At 40.8% G+C, this 19,771-nt stretch overlaps 1 long non-coding RNA gene across 1 annotated transcript in view; it reads right to left on the bottom strand.

Annotated features, from left to right (window-relative positions):
• The window catches only part of LOC140704146 (uncharacterized), a 44,102-nt gene that overhangs the window by 9,756 nt on the left and 14,575 nt on the right, over positions 1-19,771 (bottom strand). The gene's annotated exons all lie outside the window — the stretch shown is intronic.

Here is a 19,771-nt window from a genome sequence, read left to right as displayed (position 1 = left end):
GGACCACATGACTGGTATTTTTAAAAAAGTCATTTCCCCTAGAATAAAGAGCCTAAAAATAGCTAGCACAACAACTGGATTCACCTCTTTGCATTTTTGGTGGGGCTATGTGCTCTGAGTCTTGTACTTCTTAAAAACCACCACCACCTTTTGATTTCCCAATGCAAATCAGTAGGAGACCCAAATACTTAGTTTTCCAAATTTTGGTTCATAGGTGGAATCCAAATCAGGTATTATCGGACCTCAGTGGACCGAATCAGAATCAAAACGGTGTCTTAATCAACAAATTGGTCTCCAAACTGAAGCAGCCCTAATTAGAATGTGATGTGGAGAGCAGTCTCTGTTCACCTCAGGAATAAAAATCCTCTACAACTGCTTCTATTTTTCATGTGTTTTTTTTGTACAAAGTCTCAGTTTGTTTTCTAGAGATATTATATACTACATCCCACTATTCCCAGAACACTAGGAGAAAAATCCCCATTCTTACATAAAACAAAATCTAAGTCATAGTCCTTATATAACAATAGTGTATTATTGTGCTATACTTGTTATTGTGTAGGGCTTTAGAATTCATTGAGGGCAGTTTACATGCCATCTATCTGTCATACAAAGCAACAAGGAACACACCAAATGCATATTTTGACAGGAAAAAGCATAGAGAAGAAAGGAAATAAGAAATGCCTTAGGAGACAAATGGCCCTACCTTAAAAAACAAAACAAAACCACTAATACTCAGAAAACTAAACTGCAAACCCAAAAGAGAAGTCTTTCTCTTCTTAGCTGTGCATTGTAATACAAACAAACATAATCTCATATGACCAGATATGAGATTATCAGCACATACCAAACAGATTTTTCCCTCATTGTCCTTATTAAGAAAAAAACCTAATGTTATTTCTAAAAGGCAGAAAGGTTATGGCCAGATACAGACTGAATCGCAAGGAAAAGAGAAACTGGCTGGCTGTGTAAACAGAGTCTTTTTGTGTGGGAAACGTCTCCTTAAAGGTTGTAGCTGCATTCTATTCCAGTGACGTGCATACACTCCTGGCAGGAAGTGGCAGCTGCCAGCAGGCGGGGTAACCATGTCTTCTGCCCTTTTGCTTAGAGATAGAGCATAAGATCAAAGGGCTATTTTAGCCAATCCTAGTTACGATTCTGTTTCTCTCATAACACACTATGTAATCATGCTAAATGAATAAAAGATCTCTCAGGGCGTTGTCAGTAGGCTCCGCTGTCTCAGACTTTTGCTGTTAACTCCTTTGTTCTCTCTCTAAAGCAATTAGCCTTCCTTTGTTCCGTGATCAGGCACATTTTTGTAATTGTATGCTTTGTCTCAGGGCCTTGTTGCAAAGCACCACTGGGCTTCGATATGAAGCAAGGAAGTGGAGAGAGGAAACTCTTATCTTAGTCCTCATGAAATTAACATGCAGAAAATGCAAATAAACTCTCAGGGCTAGTTTAGGCTAGATCTGGCTTGAATCAATGATTTGATGAAAAAAAAATGAAAATGTGTCTGGGAATGTTTTATATATTGAACTTTTGATCATCCTTTGAGGTCTGAGTTGTTAAAAGTATAAAATGGGAATAGCAAAACAATGACTATGGACAGCATGTAATAAAATCAAGATAAAATCTGGCACCAAAGAACGGACACAATACAGTATAGAAAAGCAAAGGGAATCCCTATGCAAAACAGGAGGGCAATAAGATGTAAGCGCACTAAAAATGGGTTTACATTATTTGGGAGAATAGAAAAGTCTTCACTTGGAACAAAAATAATTTGGGCAATGAGGAAAAACATGCTGCGGGAAGTCAAGGCCCTGATCTGAGATACTATTTTGAAAAATCAGATATAGAAGAAGCTGAAACAAAAAGCCGAGGGTTTCTAAAGTCTGGGTTTGAATCCCCTCATATGCAACCATGTTAGGAACCCATTAGTGTTGCTCCCTCTTCTTTATCTGAAAGGCTCCTCATCTTTAATATGTAATGTTTTAAATATCTTTTTCAAAACGAAATCTGTATTTTAATTTTTTAAAAATATATATTCCTATTTGGCTAAGAAGAAGTTGAAAATTAGCTGAATGTTAGCTAATCGGGTCCTGATGGACAGGTTCAAAATTCAAATGTGGAACTGATTTTCCCCCTGAAATCTTAGGTCAAGAAATTATCTGGTCTCAAAAATCCTGAGGGAATGTTTACTGAAACTAGAATAAAATACAACTTTTTGTTTTTCTAAGGCATGGGGAAACACTCTGAATATACCTCACAGACCTGTATGATGATTGGTTGTTATGGGTTTTTCGGGCTCTTTGGTCGTGTTCTGAAGTTTGTTCTTCCTAACGTTTCGCCAGTCTCTGTGGCCGGCATCTTCAGAGGATGGCACCAGAGAGAGCACAGAGTGCTGTCCTCTGAAGATGCCGGCCACAGAGACTGGCGAAACGTTAGGAAGAATGACCTTCAAAATATGGCCAAAGAGCCCAAAAAACCCACAACAACCATTAGATCCCGGCCAAGAAAGCCTTCGCGAATACAGTGTATGATGATTCCCTAAAGATACATGGCTGAATGTCCCTCTTCCTAGAGGTTTGTCATCCCATTATTTTCTTTAAAGCAAACACTTTTTAAAATTTCTTCCATAATAGTTATGACCTTTAGTTGACCTGTGGATTTTAGCTACAATACCATGTACCATGTTGTGTAGTTCTTGCAGGCAAGCCTGTACCACACATGCTCAATATTATAACTAAATCATTGCTTCTCCCGTTGTTGTTGTTGTTGTTTAGTCATGTCCAGCTCTTTGTGACCCCATGGACCAGAGCATGCCAGGCCCTCCTATCTTCCACTGCCTCCCGGAGGTCTGTCAATTTCATGTTGGTTGCTTCGCAAACACTGTCCAGCCATCTCATCCTCGGTCGTCCCCTTCTCCTCTTGCCGTCACACTTTCCTAACATCAAGGTCTTTTCCAAGGAGTCTTCCCATTAGAAAGGCCTTTTTTGAGGACCAATATTTTCAGCTCTTACTGTCTGTATTCTTTCCAAATTAAAAAAAGAGGGTGAGGCCAACAAATATCCTTCAAGATAAGCAAGATTATTCTTTTCAAATTATGTGAGCAGTTTAAAATCTGGGATAGTTCGGGTTACCAATTTCTGAATGGAGGGGTTAAACAGTTTTACATTGAGAAAATCATAACTCGAAAACAGTTCCTCCAAACATCTCCAAATTTAGCATATATAAAGTCCCCATTGTGCAAAATTCAGTGTTGATTTTTGTGCCAAGTTTAACATTAACAATGATAATGTTTTGTTTGAGCTGCCCCCATTTTTTAGAATTGCCTTGTAAAATGTTGATTCACTCTGCTGCATAGGATCATTGTGGCATTTTGTGAAGCAATAATACATCATCTAACATTGTTAGTTATTAAATGATCTTCAGGTTTTAAAGATACTCATTCCACCTAATCTCAAAAGGCAACAAAAATTGAAAGTAATGATGTCAAATTACTGTGATCTTTGAATTACATTCCTTCACTTTTTCTTGCTTGCTGTTAATCAGCAGAAAATTCCTTGCCTGAATAACTTTTCCAAGGGTGGGAAATAAGGTCAGAAACTTTCTACTTTTGCTGTTGCCTTTGGCAAAAACATTGCAGAGTTTGTGAACTGAACTCTTTGCAGGCTATATATCGAACCTCAGATTATATATTGGATGTACTGGAGCCCTGTTTATTTAAATGCATGTGTCAGAAGCAAATAATCATTGTTCTCATATGGTTCTTTACTGACTTATACATGTGATTAAACATCAAGGGCCAATAAATATACACACGAATTTACACAAAGTCACTCTATAATCTAAGCCATTTCTGCAGGGCAGTTGAAAGTCTCTGACTTCTCACCCAAGATACGAGTAATTTTTCTCTTTGAACATGGGTTAGGCCTGGACCATTCATGCATTTGTCTCACTGTTTGGTTTATTGTGGGGACAGGCTGGTTTGTTTCTTGACCACAGGATGTATGTACCATTGTGAACCAGCAGAATATTCTTGTTAGCAGATGAAAGGATATCAGCCAGGTCTAAGCAGGGCAGCTCATGGACCAGGCTACGTAGCCTCCATACATATATATATTGAGGCAGAGGGCAGGCCAATCATGAGTTATCTATGCATCAGAGTCTTTTTGAAGAGAACAATGAAACCTCTTTTTAGTTCCTGCCAACAAACACAAGCAAATGATTGTGTCCACTCCCAAAAATGGACACACAAACAATAAATACATGGCCCTTGCCTTGCACATAAAGAAAATCACCTTGACAATTAATTAATACATAGAAGGTAGAAATTAATTATTATTAAGTTGTAATCATTTGAGGGACCTGTCCTGAAAAAAGAAAAGCAGAGCAACCATCCATTTGTGAGGAACATTCCTTAGCTAGGAGGAAGATACAAAAATTGGACCCCTGAACATTTGAAGCCATCCCTATGCCTGAGGTAGCAAATCTGGTAAGAAGATGGCATGCTTGTTCATTTAGTATACTTCCCTGCTGTCCCTCTCCCAGACATCAGGCACCAGGGAGCTATGCAATTGCATTTTGATATGTTTTTCTTCCTTTGTGCCTCACAGTACTAAATATCTTTATACTTAATAGAAATTGCATTTTATGACACCTGCCCTACGAAGTGATAAAAAACTGAATGGACCTGGTGCAGGTTAGTCACTGCTTTCGACAATAATTTATGTTCTCCTATTAGTTTGATTGGGAGCTGGAAGCTCAGTTGTAACTGAGGCCAACCGGATGCTTCTTCTCCCATCTCAAGCCATAGGAAAGGCTGGAACGCCTCAGGCTCACAGCACCAACTTTGGCAGACAGCTGCTTCACTCCCAGGCCCACCAGAAAAGCCACACCTGGGAAGGAAAACAGATTCTAAATTTGGATAAAAGAAAGCAACCACATGAAGTATTTGCAAAAGAGCAAGAGTCAGCCCCAATGCAGAAGACACGTGAAAGAAGCATTCTGAGCCATCAATAACAGTAGTACAAAAGCTGGGGTAAAACACCTAGGGCTGGGTTATAACAGCAACACACTGTCGCACTGCCATATCCACATGTTTTCTTAATGCCAACATTTACAAATAGCAGATTTGCAATGCAGTACTACCCACGGTTATTAGTCCAGTCTAATTGGCCCTATATTTAGAAGAAGGAAGTCCTGTCAGGCTTAATAAGCTTTCTTGTTGTTTAGTTGTTAAGTCGCGTCTGACTCTTCATGACCCCATGGACCAGAGCACGCGAGGCCCTCCTATCTTCCACTGCCTCCCGGAGTTGGGTCAAAGTCATGTTGGTAGCTTCAATGATGCTGTCCAACCATCTTATCCTCTGTCATCCCATTCTCCTCTTGCCTTCACATTTTCCCAACATCAAGGTCTTTTCCAGCAAGTCTTCTCTTCTCATGAGATGGCCAAAGTATTGGAGCCTCAGCTTCAGGATTTGTCCTTCCAGTGAGCACTCAGGGTTGATTTCCTTCAGAATGGATAGGTTTGTTCTCCTTGCAGTCAAGGGGACTCTCAAGAGTCTCCTCCAGGACCACAATTCAAAAGCATCAATTCTTCGGCTCTCTACTTTCTTTATGGTCCAGCTCTCAGTTCCATACATCACTACTGGAAAAACCATAGCTTTGACTATGCGGACCTTTGTCGGCAAGGTGATGTCTTGGCTTTTTAAGATGCTGTCAAGGTTTGTCATCGCTTTCCTCCCAAGAAGCAGGAGGCTTTTAATTTCATGGCTGCTGTCTCCATCTGCAGTGATCATGGATGTATTCTGCATATATTAAATAAGCAGGGAGACAATATACATCCTTGTCGTACTCCTTTCCCAATTTTGAACCAATCAGTTGTTCCATATCCAGTTCTAATTGTTGCTTCCAATCCCACATATAGATTTCTCAGGAGATAGATAAGGTGGTGAGGCACTCCCATTTCTTTAAGAACTTGCCATAGTTTGCTGTGGTCCACACAGTCAAAGGCTTTTGCGTAGTCAATGAAGCAGAAGTAGATATTTTTCTGGAACTCTCTGGCTTTCTCCATAATCAAGCACATGTTAGCAATTTGGTCTTTAGTTCCTCTGCCCCTTCGAAATCCAGCTTGTACTTCTGGGAGTTCTCAGTCCACATACTGCTGAAGCCTGCCTTGTAGGATTTTAAGCATAACCTTGCTAGCATGTGAAATGAGTGCAATTTTCACCCCTATAAACACTTGTCTTGCTGAACAACTTAAGAATTGATTTTAATCTATCATATAAATAAAGTAAACAGAAGAGCAGCATATAACCTTAGGCTTGCTTTATGGAGGAGACCAACTTCCCCCAACCAGTTTTAGCGAGATCTCTAAGGAAACCATAATTATTTACAAAGGAGAAGGTGCTGTCCTACTCAAGGATTGAGGAATGTTAGAAAAAATCACTCAGTAATTTCCACACCATATTGTTTACTTAGATAAAAAGAATAATATGGGAATTCCACCTTTCAGACAGAGGTGAGAAAGAAAGAAAGACAGAACTGAAGTGAATTTTATCTGTAATAAACAGGAGCATTATTCACACTGCTACGGTGGGAGATATAACTTGGAAACATATCATATTTGACTAACCAAGGCTGTAATAATTGGCTTCTGAACATGCAGTGAAAACCAGACTGTGCAAAATTAGGATATACATTTGAAGCCAGAGAAAAATATCTCAGGAAAATGATGCTCAATCCGTAATACAGCCAGATATTTCAGGCTGCCAAATTTATTTTCTAGACCTGGAAATTTCAGCCTATAATGACCCATGTAATTGCAATAAAAAGAAAGAAACTGAAATCAGTAAGACAATACTTCAGCTGGGTCATCCTTAGTCTCTCCTGGCATCTTTTTACCACATCTACCTATTCTTTATGATGTCTGAAACCCTAACTTCCAAGGTGCAAGACAATATTTATACCGTCTAGCTTATTTCTGCGTAATTTGCCACTGCCAAATGGAATGATTGGGAACTAGAGATGGAAGGATAATGCTAATATAAAATCTGATTTGCATAATGATGGAAAATACTAATTAATTTGATTTTTTTTCAAAGCCTTTCATTAGGATAGCCAGCTAGGGTCCCCACTCCTCTGCTTTATTACAGGAAGATTGTTCTTACTATTTTCTGTACTTTACCATTTTCCCCCCAATACAAGCATTTTGTTGATTCTTCCTCAGCCACATTTCACACTGTATGACATTCCTGGCTGAAGTACAAACATAACTCAGCAGATAACTTTGGACATGACCAGGCACAAAACATATTGGTGACAGTGACAAAATTGGGAAACCTAATGGGAAAAGACTTCCTGTGGCTTCACCAAAAAAAGAAAAAAACACATTTTAAACAGACAAAATGTGGAGACAGAGAATAACAGAATGATAGTGAGACTTTCCCTGTAGATCTCAGTGCTTCATGGTAATGTTTTTAGACAAATAACCACACAGTCACACAAATCACTCTACTTCCAGGTAAGCTAGACCCTGTGTGTGTGTGTGTGTGTGTGTGTGTGTGTGTGTGTGTGTGTGTGAGTGTGTGTGTGTGTGTGTGTGTGTGTGTGTGTGTGTGTGAGAGAGAGAGAGAGAGAGAGAGAGAGAGAGAGATTCCAAATATAATTAAACTGAAATGTCATTATCGTCTGCTTCACTTCAATAATACTGAGAATTCTGTGCTGTCAAGTCAATTCTGACTTATGGCAACCCTTTTCAGGGCTTTCTAGGTATAGCACATTCAGAAGTGGTTTTCCATTTCCTTTTTCTGGGGGCATCCTAAGACTGTGCAGCTTGACCAAGGCTACACAGGCTGGCCCTTTTCCTTGAATGCACAGTGAGGAATCAAACTTCCAATCTCTAGCTCTTTAGGCAGATGCCTGACTCACAGAGCAATCCAGCCCACTGCAATAATCATTGTATTTTATTCTCTTATTACAAGGACATCTCCTGAAAGTTTAATTAGTGTGGCATATTTGGAGTATGCCATGGATGGTTGTTGTTGTTTAGTCATTCAGTCATGTCCAACTCTTCATGACCCCATGGACCAGAGCACGCCAGGCCCTCCTCACTTCCCCTGCCTCACGGAGTTTGGTCAAATTCATGTTGGTAGCTTTGATGACACTGTCCAGCCATGTTGTCCTGTGTCGTCCCCCCAACATCAGGGGCTTTTCCAGGGAGTCTTCTCTTCTCATGAGATATCCAAAGTATTGGAGCCTCAGCTTCAGGATCCTTCCAGTGAGAACTCAGGATTGATTTCCTTCAGAGTCGATAGGTTTGTTTCTCCTTGCAGTCTAGGGGACTCTCAAGAGTCTCCTCCAGCACCACAATGCAAAAGCACCAATGCTTCGGTGGTCAGCCTTCTTCATGGTCCAGCTCTCACTTCCATACATCGCTACTGGAAAAACCATAGCCTTGACTATGCGGACCTTTGTCGGCAAGGTGATGTCTGTTTTTTAAGATGCTGTCTAGATTTGTCATCGCTTTCCTCCCATGAAGCAGGAAGCCAGGGATAGAGTACCCTGACTGAACAAAATAGCACCAGTATCAGAGTTCTAACCACATTTCTAAATCCTGCAGATGTAGAGGAATGTGGAAGAACTTGGAATCAATGTTGGGATTTGACCCTTACACCTGTGGAGACCTTGCACTATGGGACACCCCAGCATAAAAAATGGGGGGGGGAAGCAAGGCAACAATGTGGCATGACCGGATTGAAATGTGCATGAACACCCTAGCACCACTTATCAATAAGAGTTACTATTTCAAATCACCTCAGAGAACTGAAACTCCTCTCAAACGCCTTTTCTCCAACTCAGACACTATGACTATGGGCTACGCTTATCTGAAATGTCTCCCAGTACCAGAAACTTCAGGGACACTCCCATTTATGCAAACACTGGAGATGTTCCCACAAGCATAAAGATTCTTATATCCCCGTGCCAAGGCTGAGTTAGCCCTCGCCACAGGAAAAGTTGCAGACTAAGGGTGTGATCACACCGGCATATAGCTCACAGTTTGGACCACTCGTGGAGTGTTCCAGTGTGAGCTATTTCTCAGTGATCCCGTGACATACAGAAAATAGCATTCCAGCCTGACCCCGATTGGAGCCAAAGCTGGACCTTTCAGTCCAGTGGTAGGGCTGCTACTTTGGGGGGCTGGGCTGGGTTGGCACAATTTCTCAACAGAAAGATAGGTCACTTTGAGGAAGATTGCTTCCTGCAAAGTGATCTTTTCTGGTTTGATCAGATGTGTACTTTCCTGCTGTCTGGTCAGACCCTAAGCGGACCTAAGGCTGATCTTGGAGGGGCCTTAAATGCTTCCCAATTGGACTGGATTCCTACAAACATAAAAAGCTGACTAAATATACTGTAATTGAATAGAAAATCAACCTGGGAAAGCAACATGGACATCAACCAGATTCTAGTGCCCAATCATTTAGGAAAATAACTTTTGGGGGGCATAGTGCTTTATAAAAGAATAGCACGGCAGTGGCAAAGAAAATCATAGGAGGCTGACATAAAAAGAGCATCATTTTCAGCAGCCTCTTAAATATGGGAAGAAAGGGGGCCAGACATAGCTCAACCTGGAGTTTGTTCCAGAGGATAGATGCCACCATCAGCTTCTAGTTGATGTTTTCTTGATCTCCTTTGGTGTGACCACCCAGAGGAGCATTGCCTGAGTGGATCTGGTGGTGCAGGTGTATAATCTGTGCCATGTGATGGGGTCACAAACTGTGAATGGCTTTATATGTGAGCACCAAAATCTTGAAGATGACCCAGGATGGCACAGGTAGCCAGTGCGATTGATCCATTACTGAGGGGCTGTGGTCAAATTTACCCACACCTGCCACCAGTCAGTAGTTGATCCTGGAAATCAACAGCACATGCATCAGCATTAATTTAAACCTTATGCCAAGTCATTGTCCCTCTTTTGATAATTGTAAGTTTACTTTGTAGTTGAAGCAATTTGGACTTCTCAACACTTACCCTACTACTAGGACTCCTGCCAGTAAAACGGTACATTGAAAATTGGTATAGACTGCAGACCTCAAGGGCAGACTTAGTAGATAAATGCATTATTCTATAGATCTAGATATTCTCCACCACATATGGTACAGTGAACACTGGGCATAAGAACCCACGTGGATCCGGCCAAGGAAAGGGGGCCAAATAAGAGTAGGAGGCAGGCAAAAATTATCAAAATACGTGGACCATTTTCCTAGAACTGTTTTGTGATTTGTTTAGACAGATATGAGGCTGTGAGAACTGAAAGATTACCTTTCATGCCACCCTTCCAATTGTCCCCTCCTCCTTCACTATCCTTAATCTGTTATGTGTTTCATCTTGTCTGTTTTACATGGTTTTAAGCAAAAATGACCAGTCTTGTGTAAAAGGAGTTGTAGGTATGATGAGCTACCAAACAGTAAGAGGGAGGAAAAGTCTGGGGAGAAATAGGTGGGCAACCATCTAAGATGGATATGTTGTCTGATGTGCTTTTAAAACACACACAACAAAACCAGTAAATAGTAAGTACAAACATTTATATTATTAACTTTTAATATATTTATTCATTTATACAGCATCATGTATCAGTGTAATATGATATATTTGTAATTAATAATTATGTGTTGTTGTCAATTATGACTCGAGGTACCTTTTATACATTTTCTAAATATAAAACATTCAGAAGTGGTTTACCATTCTCTTCTTCCAGGAGCACCCTGGGACTGTGGAGCTTGCCTAAGGCTACAAGAGGCAGATTATACTTCTAATCTCTGGCTCCATAGCCATATATCTAACTCACTGACCTGTCAAGACCAGTAGCTCTCAAAATGGGGCTCCCAATGTTCTTGGACTTCCCAGAACCCTTAACCACATGCTGTGCTGGCCAGGATTTCTGGGAGCTGCAGTCCAAGAATTTCTGGAGACCCAAGTTTGAGAACCACTGGTCTAGACATGCGGCATTTATTTATAATATTGACAAATAATAAAGCAAAGCAAAGTGTGCTGCTTAAAGGCTTCTGTTCCAAAGAAAATAGAATCTAAAAGCTTGAAAGTGTGGAGCGGAAACAAATGGCTATGAGTGTAAGTCCTGCTGAATTACTCCTGAGTAGACACATTAAGATCATGCTGTTAGTTGTTATTACTGGTGACAAACTTCAGTGAGAGTTTTTCAATTTAACCAATTTAGAGCTTCTTGCCCACCCAGTTTTAAGGGCATGTTTCCTATGAGTAATGCACTCTGTTTATGATCATCCATCTCTGTTTTATCATGCCAGGAGTTGAGGCAGAACCCCAGCAGCTCTGGAGAAAAAAGGTGTGTTTGTTCTAAATGTCACACCTGGGTTTCATGAAATGAACCGCCCTGAGCTTAGGGCATAATGGGATGATTAATGCCACTAGAACATCATGTGTGCCTTAAAACCTTAAATTTGTCTGCTTGCATCAGAGACACATATCAGATTTAGCTATAAAAATGACTCTTGCTTTATATCTTGATAGATTCCTTGACTAATCTCCCAATGCTTCTGGTTCTCTTTCTTCCAGATTTTGTAATTGGCCCACAAACTTTAAATGAATACAGGCTTTCGGTTGCAATAAACAGAGGTGGTTTGAGATCCTCTAGGTATGTGGGTAACGTAATAGAAATATAATCACGGCCTTGACCCAGACACACTTGAAAGAGAGCAGGAAAGCCCTCTGTGTCTGGTATTTGTGCTCCTGTAGGGCAACAACTCCTGGTGAAAGGAGATCATGCTGAAATTCTACTGAGGTAAATATAGGATGAACATAGTATACCTGAATTCACAGCTACCTGTATTGGCCTTGAGTGAGTGAGTTTTTGATCATTCCAGCTAGTTGAATGGAATGGATCATTCCATTCCAGTTGAACATCATAACAAATAAATATAATTTATTTGAGAAAGCTAGAATCATAAGTGTTTGCTTTACATCTGCTGCCGCCACTGAAGCAGCATATATGAGATAGCTGCTGGAAAGGCATCTCGCAGATTTCCTTCACACAGGAGCTGAGGTATGGCTACACAGGACCAGACAGTCACCTGAAAGATGCCAGAGTCCTAACAAAAAATCAGCCTGTGCCCTTTCTGAACAAACCTTCCCTCCCCTTCTTTGTCTCTGTGTTGTGTCTCTACGTGGCCATGAGATGTGTGATCAAGTTGACAGAATCACAATAAGGGAATAAATGTCACTCACATGTAATGTCAAGTGGGCTTTCAGTTCTGTATTACAACAGCTGACAGCATGTGCTAAACGCTGAAGCAAGTGCTAGTGTGGATGCTAATGTCAGATTTTGCAAAAACCATCACAAGTTTTAAATCCCAGGTCCCAACTACGATCTCTGACTCTTTGACAGAGATAATGAGACAGTGCCCCAAATCTCAGTGTCAAGATTATGGTCAGAACAGAGAGGACCACATAAAGCAAAGAAAATGTGCTGCTTTGCTTTATGTGGTCTTTATGTGGAAAATCAGGGTAGCCACCCTACCCTGATATTCCTGATGTGGATAACCTCTAGGGAGTCAGTGTGCTGATAGCTGGGGAAAACCTTCCTGTCCAGTCTCTTCTCAACATTCTGAACCACCCTGATTTTCTGAGGAATACCAAAACTCACAAGGTTGCACACTTTAATTTGAATAACAAAAATATTCACAAATGTTAAAGGATCCATTACATGCCGAAGGCAAGAACTGGACTTATTACCAACAAAACCCTCTATTCAAAGCTCAACAAACTCTTCCCAGCTACAAGGACCGGTGATCACTGCACACAAAAGCCCAGCTAATGACACCCACCAATCACAGTGTAGATCATCTCTTCCTCTCATCACAACAATACACCCACAACAAAAAACACGATCACCACAATCACCCATCTCCTGAAAAGGACAAAAGCTGATCCCACAAGTATAAATACTGAACTATCGAAACAAACTGCACCAGAGCACCAACAGAGTTCTGACTCCTGTCCTCTGAAGATGCTGGCCACGTAGACTGGTGAAACGTTAGAAAGAATGACCTTCAAAATATGGCCAAAGAGCCTGAAAAACCCACAACAACCATCAGATCCCGGCCATGAAAGCCTTCAAGAATACATTAACTAAAAACTCTATGCCATTTTTATACACATCATCCACCTTCCAGTCCTTTCAAGGGATTTACATCAATCAAATTCTCAGTTACTCTGAACCTCCAGAAGGGGGTAACTTTTCTCAAAATAACTTATTTTCCCTTGCTGTTACCTCCCCCCATCAGTTCAGCTGAAGCCAGTTTTCACTTATTTCATACCAAGAGAAAAGCATGTCATGGCATTGGATGCATTGCTTCCCACCAGGTAACATCTAGCTGCAGATTGTCTCCCCAATTAAAACACAGCCTTTCCATCTCCTTTCCACTGGCACAAGTCCTCAATTTTACAGGGCAACCAAAACTGGTCAACCTCTCTTTTACCTGTCTCTTGACACACAGTCTTTGTGGAGTTAATAATTTCTTCTTTATTATAACTGGGTGACTTAAAACGAACACATTCTACCAGGTAATGCTAACAAGGGTGGGAGTCCAAACAAAATATTCCAACATAAAAACTGGAAATGAGATCAGCACCAAATTTGGTACTGTGGGACAAGATAGTCGGTTCTTCCTCTGTGATAAAATTTCGGATATTTAGGGAAACAGGTTTTGAGTTATGATTTTTAAAATAAGTAACATCGTTTCTACCCTGTGCAGAAAATAACTTCATGTGTACAGCCATTGATAAAAAGGAAAAAAATTGCATACATGGAGAGAAAATGGCCCTTTGCACCCTCTTTTTTATTTCAAATAAAACAAAAATACAGATATAGTAAATGGTGCAGCTAAAAAATATTGTAAATAAATAAATAAATAAAACATGAATACATTAAAAGATGGGGCCCAATTTTAGTACAAGAGTAAAACACACACACACACCAAACCATTTAGGGCTTTATACATAATAGTCAGCACCTTGAAATCAATTAAGAAGTGAATAGATAACCAGTGTAAGGTGATCAGGATGAGGAAAATATGATGGAATCTTTTCATCCCTGTTAATAGTCTGGCTGTCATGTTCTGGACCATTTGAAGCTTCTGCATCAGTCTCAAAGGAAGCCCCATGTAAAGGGCATTACAGCAGCCTATTCTTGAGACTACGAGCACATGGACCAGAGTGGTGAGGAGCCCCACATCTAGATAGGGACACAGCTGGGTGATCTGCCAAAGATGTAAATAGGCAGACCGAACCACAGACACTACCTGAGTCTCATTGGTAAGTGCTGAGTCAAGATGAACCCCCAGACTCTCCATGGTGAGAGTTGCCCCCCTCAAAGAGAGGGAGTTTACAAAGCCACTGACATCAGGGGCGCCAACCCACAAGACCTCCATCTTGTCCGGATTCAACCTCAGTCCGTTCGACTGCATCCATTGCAGAAAGGTCCCCAGGCAGCACTCAACAGACAGAATGGTATTCACTGCAGATGGAAAAAAAGGTGATGTAGAGTGGAGTGTCATCAGCATACATCAGCATGACCCAGAAATAGTGAACAGAAAATAGTAAAACACAGAAATAGTGGATTCCCCAGCCTTTGTTACTCTTTCCTCAAGGATGAAGCCTCTTCTTGCATCATAGCTGCAACATAACCAAGCAAGGCAATAAAAACCTGACCTTGAAGTATGGATATAATTGTTTTGCTTGTTTCATTCTTGCTTGTGGGGAGAAAGAATGGCTATGCTATTGTCCTTGGTTCCTGAAAGGACAAACTGCTCAGCAAAAAACCCCAGAAAGATAATTATTTTTTTCAAAAAGTTGTTTAGATAATACTTTACTGCAAAAACTACCTTCAATGCAAATAATGCAAACTGAGGAAGAGAAAGATTGTTTCTGTTATACTGTATGTACTTTAAGGTTTAGAAACAACAGACTGATTGGCCAAAATCCTGTTGCTTCCCTTTGAGAAAACAAAACACAGTGAGCATTGAACAATGGATTGGCTGTGTTAAAAAGATGCAGACATTGCCCAAATCCTGTTGCTTAGTGCAATAAATTGCACTAACGTAGGCACTATTGAATCAATGGGGATTTGGTGATTCAACTTCTCCACAAGTTCCACTGATCTAAATGAGCATACTATCTTCAATGTACATTGGTGAAAAGGCAGATCTACAATTCCCTGCTAGTTGAAAACGTATGGCTCATCAAAACCAGGACGTAAGAACAGAGCAATACTCTTCCACAGCCACAAAAAAACAGAAATTGTAGAGCCCCACGGTTTGGAAAAGTTACTTTGTGGGATTACAACCCACAAAAGCCACGGTGTCCAGAAACTGCTATTTCTGATTAAAAGGTAATCTTTCTATGTTTTGACCACTCCTCCCATGTTAATACTGTAGAAAGTATGCACACAAGAACATTGTGCAAAATCACACATAACTTATCATAAACTGTTAAAAGCCCTCAACTATCTCTTCTCTCCCTCCCTGCTTGTTTACTTGCATTCTCTGGCTCCTCCAAGGAAGATGATTGGCCCAAGGTCACCATGGTCTCCCCATCCCAGTCTAGCACTGTAACAGGACGGCTGTACAATCACTCTGTTTCAGCATCACTTGTTTTTGAAAAAGATTATTGACATTCATACTGACTTCAGAACAGTCAGGGAGAAAGAAGTTCAGGTTGTTTGTTTATTCGTATAAACAGCCATTGCTAAGCCTTTCTTTTGTGATGCAGCCATCTCCTAGCTTTATTGCTTTCCGTTTTCTATAAAACGGCCAACAAATGTCTGAAAATGAAGATAGAAAGGATAAGCCTCCAGGATCACAAGAAAGGGCCCAGCAGACAATACCAGACAGTCCTGTTTTCTGATAGCTAGTTATTTGATTCTTCTGACTCATTTCATTCTTCTCCCTGTAGTGGCAAATTTGACAACTCAGCTGTTCCTATCAGCGGGGGTGGTGGTGGGGTGGAAGCTGTGTTTTTTTAAAAAATCTATAAACCATACACAATTATCTTCCCTTTAAAAAAACTTTTTTATCTTCTTTTTTGTCCTTGTTCTTCTTTTCTTCCAGTTTATACAAGTTCTTTTAAATCTCTGACAATTTATTTTGAACATATTATTCTATTATCCTCTGTGCAGAACTCATTTCCGTCTTCTCCAGCTGAAAAAAAATTTCTGCAACCTACATAAAGAAGCTCAAGTTTGACTCTTCTGCAACGTGCATGAAAGCGGTCGATTTTAACCCATGTTCAAATTCCCAAAATATTGGACCATAATAATATATAAGAATCACATAATATTGTTTAATCAAAGTTGAGTTGAAATGCTCTAATGAAAAGTTCAGAAGCTGGGAAATAAGGACCATGCCCTCTTTTGTTTCCTCCAAGACTACTTTTGCCTCCTGAGTGTCAAAATGCAGAAGAAGAGGAGGAATAATGGCTCTGCTGAGAAGGGTCAGGGACACGTCCGGCCCATTTACTGTACTAACTGTACCCACCTTGTCTGCAAAGACAAGGCTATTAAGAAATTTGTCATCTGAAACATTGGAGAGAGGGCTGCAGCCTGAGATCTCTCTGAAGCAGGTACTTTCAAATGTAGCTAAAAATGATAGTACTTTGGGTAACAATTATGTTGAGTTCATAGCCAGAACTAACTGCATTTCTTTTGAAGGACCTCACATACACAGATGCTTCCCCCACCCTGACCAAATTAAAAACACAGACTCCAGGAGGAAGACTCTTTACAAACAGCACCAATCAAACACACATCATAAATGATCTCCAATCCATCCTTGACAAGAATAGTTCACTCTGCCAAATACTCAGTGGCAGGCCTATACTTCCTTACAGATAACCCTACCATTTCAAGCAACAATTGACACACAACAAGTTACAAAACACTGATAAAATGACGGGAATTATACCCTGGTACAGACCCAGATGCCAGCTCTGACTTGACATTTACTCTGGCAGCATAATCACAGGACCCAACAATGTCACACACAGCATCAAGGATACTTTTACTTGTTCCTCTGCTAAAGTTATCTATGCCATCTTTTGCCAGCAATATGTCTCTGCATTCTATACAAGACAAACAGAACAATCTCTATGCAAGTGGATTAAGGACATAACTCAAATATCAGAACTCACAATACACAGAAACTTTTCTCAAATTACTTCAATCTACCAGGACACATTTCACAAGAGATAAAAGTTGCTAGTCTGGAGAAAGAAATACAGAATGGGAATCCAAAAGGAAACAGCTAAGATGCTGGACACCCATCTCAACAGATTAAACATCAGCCAAGGTTTTTAAAGTCATTACTAAATGTAATAATTATGTTGTTATTTACCGTTATTTTCCTTCAGCAGCCACAAAATTAAAAGACTTCTGTTTCTTGGGAAGAAAGCAATGACAAACCTCAACAGCATCTTAAAAAGCAGAGACATCACCTTGCCAACAAAAGTCTGAATAGTCAAAGCTATGGTTTTCCTGTAGTGATGTATGGAAGTGAGAGCGGGACCATAAAGAAAGATGAACACTGAAGAATTGATGCTTTTGAACTGTGGTGCTGGAGGAGGCTGTTGAGAGTCCCCTGGACTGCAGGGAGAACTAACCTATCCATTCTAAAGGAAATCACACCTGTGTGCTCACTGGAAGGGCAGATCCTGAAGCTGAGGCTCCAATACTTTGGCCACCTCATGAGAAGAGAAGACTCCCTGGAAAAGACCCTGATGCTGGGAAAGTGTGAAGGCAAGAGGAAAAGGGGATGACAGAGAATGAGATGGTTGGACAGCATCATCGAAGCTACCAACATGAATTTGACCCAACTCCGGGAGGCAGTGGAAGACAGGAGGGCCTGGAGTGCTCTGGTTTATGGGGTCATGAAGAGTTGGAAATTACTAAATGACTCAAGAACAACAACCAGACCCACCTTTTTAGAATGAAGCTATTCTTGTTCCTCTCGTTTCCTTTAATCGTTATTGCTGTTTATATAACTAGGCTTCAAAAGAACTGAATGTGAAACAGGGGACATAAACAATTACTAGGTGTAAAATGCAACTAGACACCCCTTTGCCTTTATCCTAGAGCCTTGCATAAATGTTTTAACATGTTGCCTCTGTATTTTAACTCATATGTTTGACAAAGCGGACATGTTCCACGAAAGCTTCCATTAAAATATAGCAGTTAATCTTTAAGGTGCCACAACTTTTTATTGCTTTTGTTTTGTGTTTCTTATTGAAATGCTTGCACAGACTAACATGGCTACAACTTTGAAATCATCAGTCTACGTCTTTCTGGAACAGACCTTAAACCAGGAGAAAAGGAAAAGGACAAGAAACCATATAAGGTAGGGTAAAATAGACCTCATGTATAGAGCCATGCAACTATACACAGGTGGGGCACCTTATTTTTTGTGGGGGCAGATGAGTCCACAGTAAGGTAGATAACCTCAAAAGGCATGTTCTGTCTCTGAACAACATTTGGTCTTTAGGTTCATAGTGTGTAAGCTTTCCTTTGTCTAGAAAGCTCATGATCCAAGGGCTTCCTTGTTCACTCCATTGGGTACAAACTTTATCCAGTCAGGGAAAGAACTGGCACAATGACACCAGTTCCCTTGCTTGGATGTCGACTACAGGTGCACATCAACAGTTCTGTAGTAGAGTCACAGAGTACATGCCTTGTGTGCAAAGCATCCTAGGTTCAGCTCATCTTCTCTCAACTAGGCAGGGCTAGGAAAGAATCTTGCTAGAATACCTAAGGAGTTGCTGCCAGTCAGAGCCAACATTACTGGACTAAATGGACCAAGACTCAGACTCAGTAGACAGGAGCTTTATATATTTCTCCGTATGTCTCATCTTGTTATTCTCTCATCTGAGGCAAGAGTGGGAAGCTTTATCCATCCTATGTACTCCCCAGTGAAGTAAAGTGTGGAGGAAGAAAGCCTCCACTCCCCACCCCGATAAATACTCAAGTATTAGATGCAGCTGTGTTCCCGCAGTCCTTTCTTGGTTATGATTGTTTAGCCTGCCCTGCCTCTTTCTCACTGTGCTTTCTGTCATCTCTGAATGCCTTTCCAAGTGGGAAAGGACTATGAGGAAGGAAATCCCTGAAGTTTTGTTGTTTAGTCGTGTTCGATTTGTTCTCTTGCCAATTACCATGTGTAGGGTGCTAAGGGGAATTGGATATTTCTCTTTTTTATTTGAGGAGTATCTACACTGGACAATTATAGCAGTTTGATACAACTTTAAACACATCTGGCAGCCAGCTGAGATGTTAAGATGCTAGAAGTGATGAATTCTCCTCCCTTCTCTCCCTGCCTCATGTTCTAATTTCATGCTCAGTTCCTGCTTTTCTCAACTCTACTCCACCTGCCACCCTACCTCACTTCCCTATTTCCCAGCACATACAACCTATGTCCTTATTTTTTCGTGTAACTGATTGCAAACTGTGAAATAGGGAGGGACCAACTGTACAAAGCACTCAGCTCATCTCTGCACAAAGCTGGTGTTTTGGTGCACCCACCCAGTGCAAACATGTGCTGGCTGCCACATATGACTGGCAATACCCCAGATGGAGTTGGTGCTGCAAGGGATGGGAGGATATTGAAGTGGGTGTGAATGTGTTGGGGGGGGGTGAGGTAGTGAAAAAAGATGGTGACAGTAATAGCAACAATGGGGGGAAGAATGAGTTAAAGGG

The sequence above is a fragment of the Pogona vitticeps genome, chromosome 2 (genome assembly GCF_051106095.1).
Source record: "Pogona vitticeps strain Pit_001003342236 chromosome 2, PviZW2.1, whole genome shotgun sequence".
In the NCBI taxonomy this organism is placed as follows: Eukaryota; Metazoa; Chordata; class Lepidosauria; order Squamata; family Agamidae; genus Pogona; species Pogona vitticeps.
This window is presented reverse-complemented; position numbering and strand designations above follow the sequence as displayed.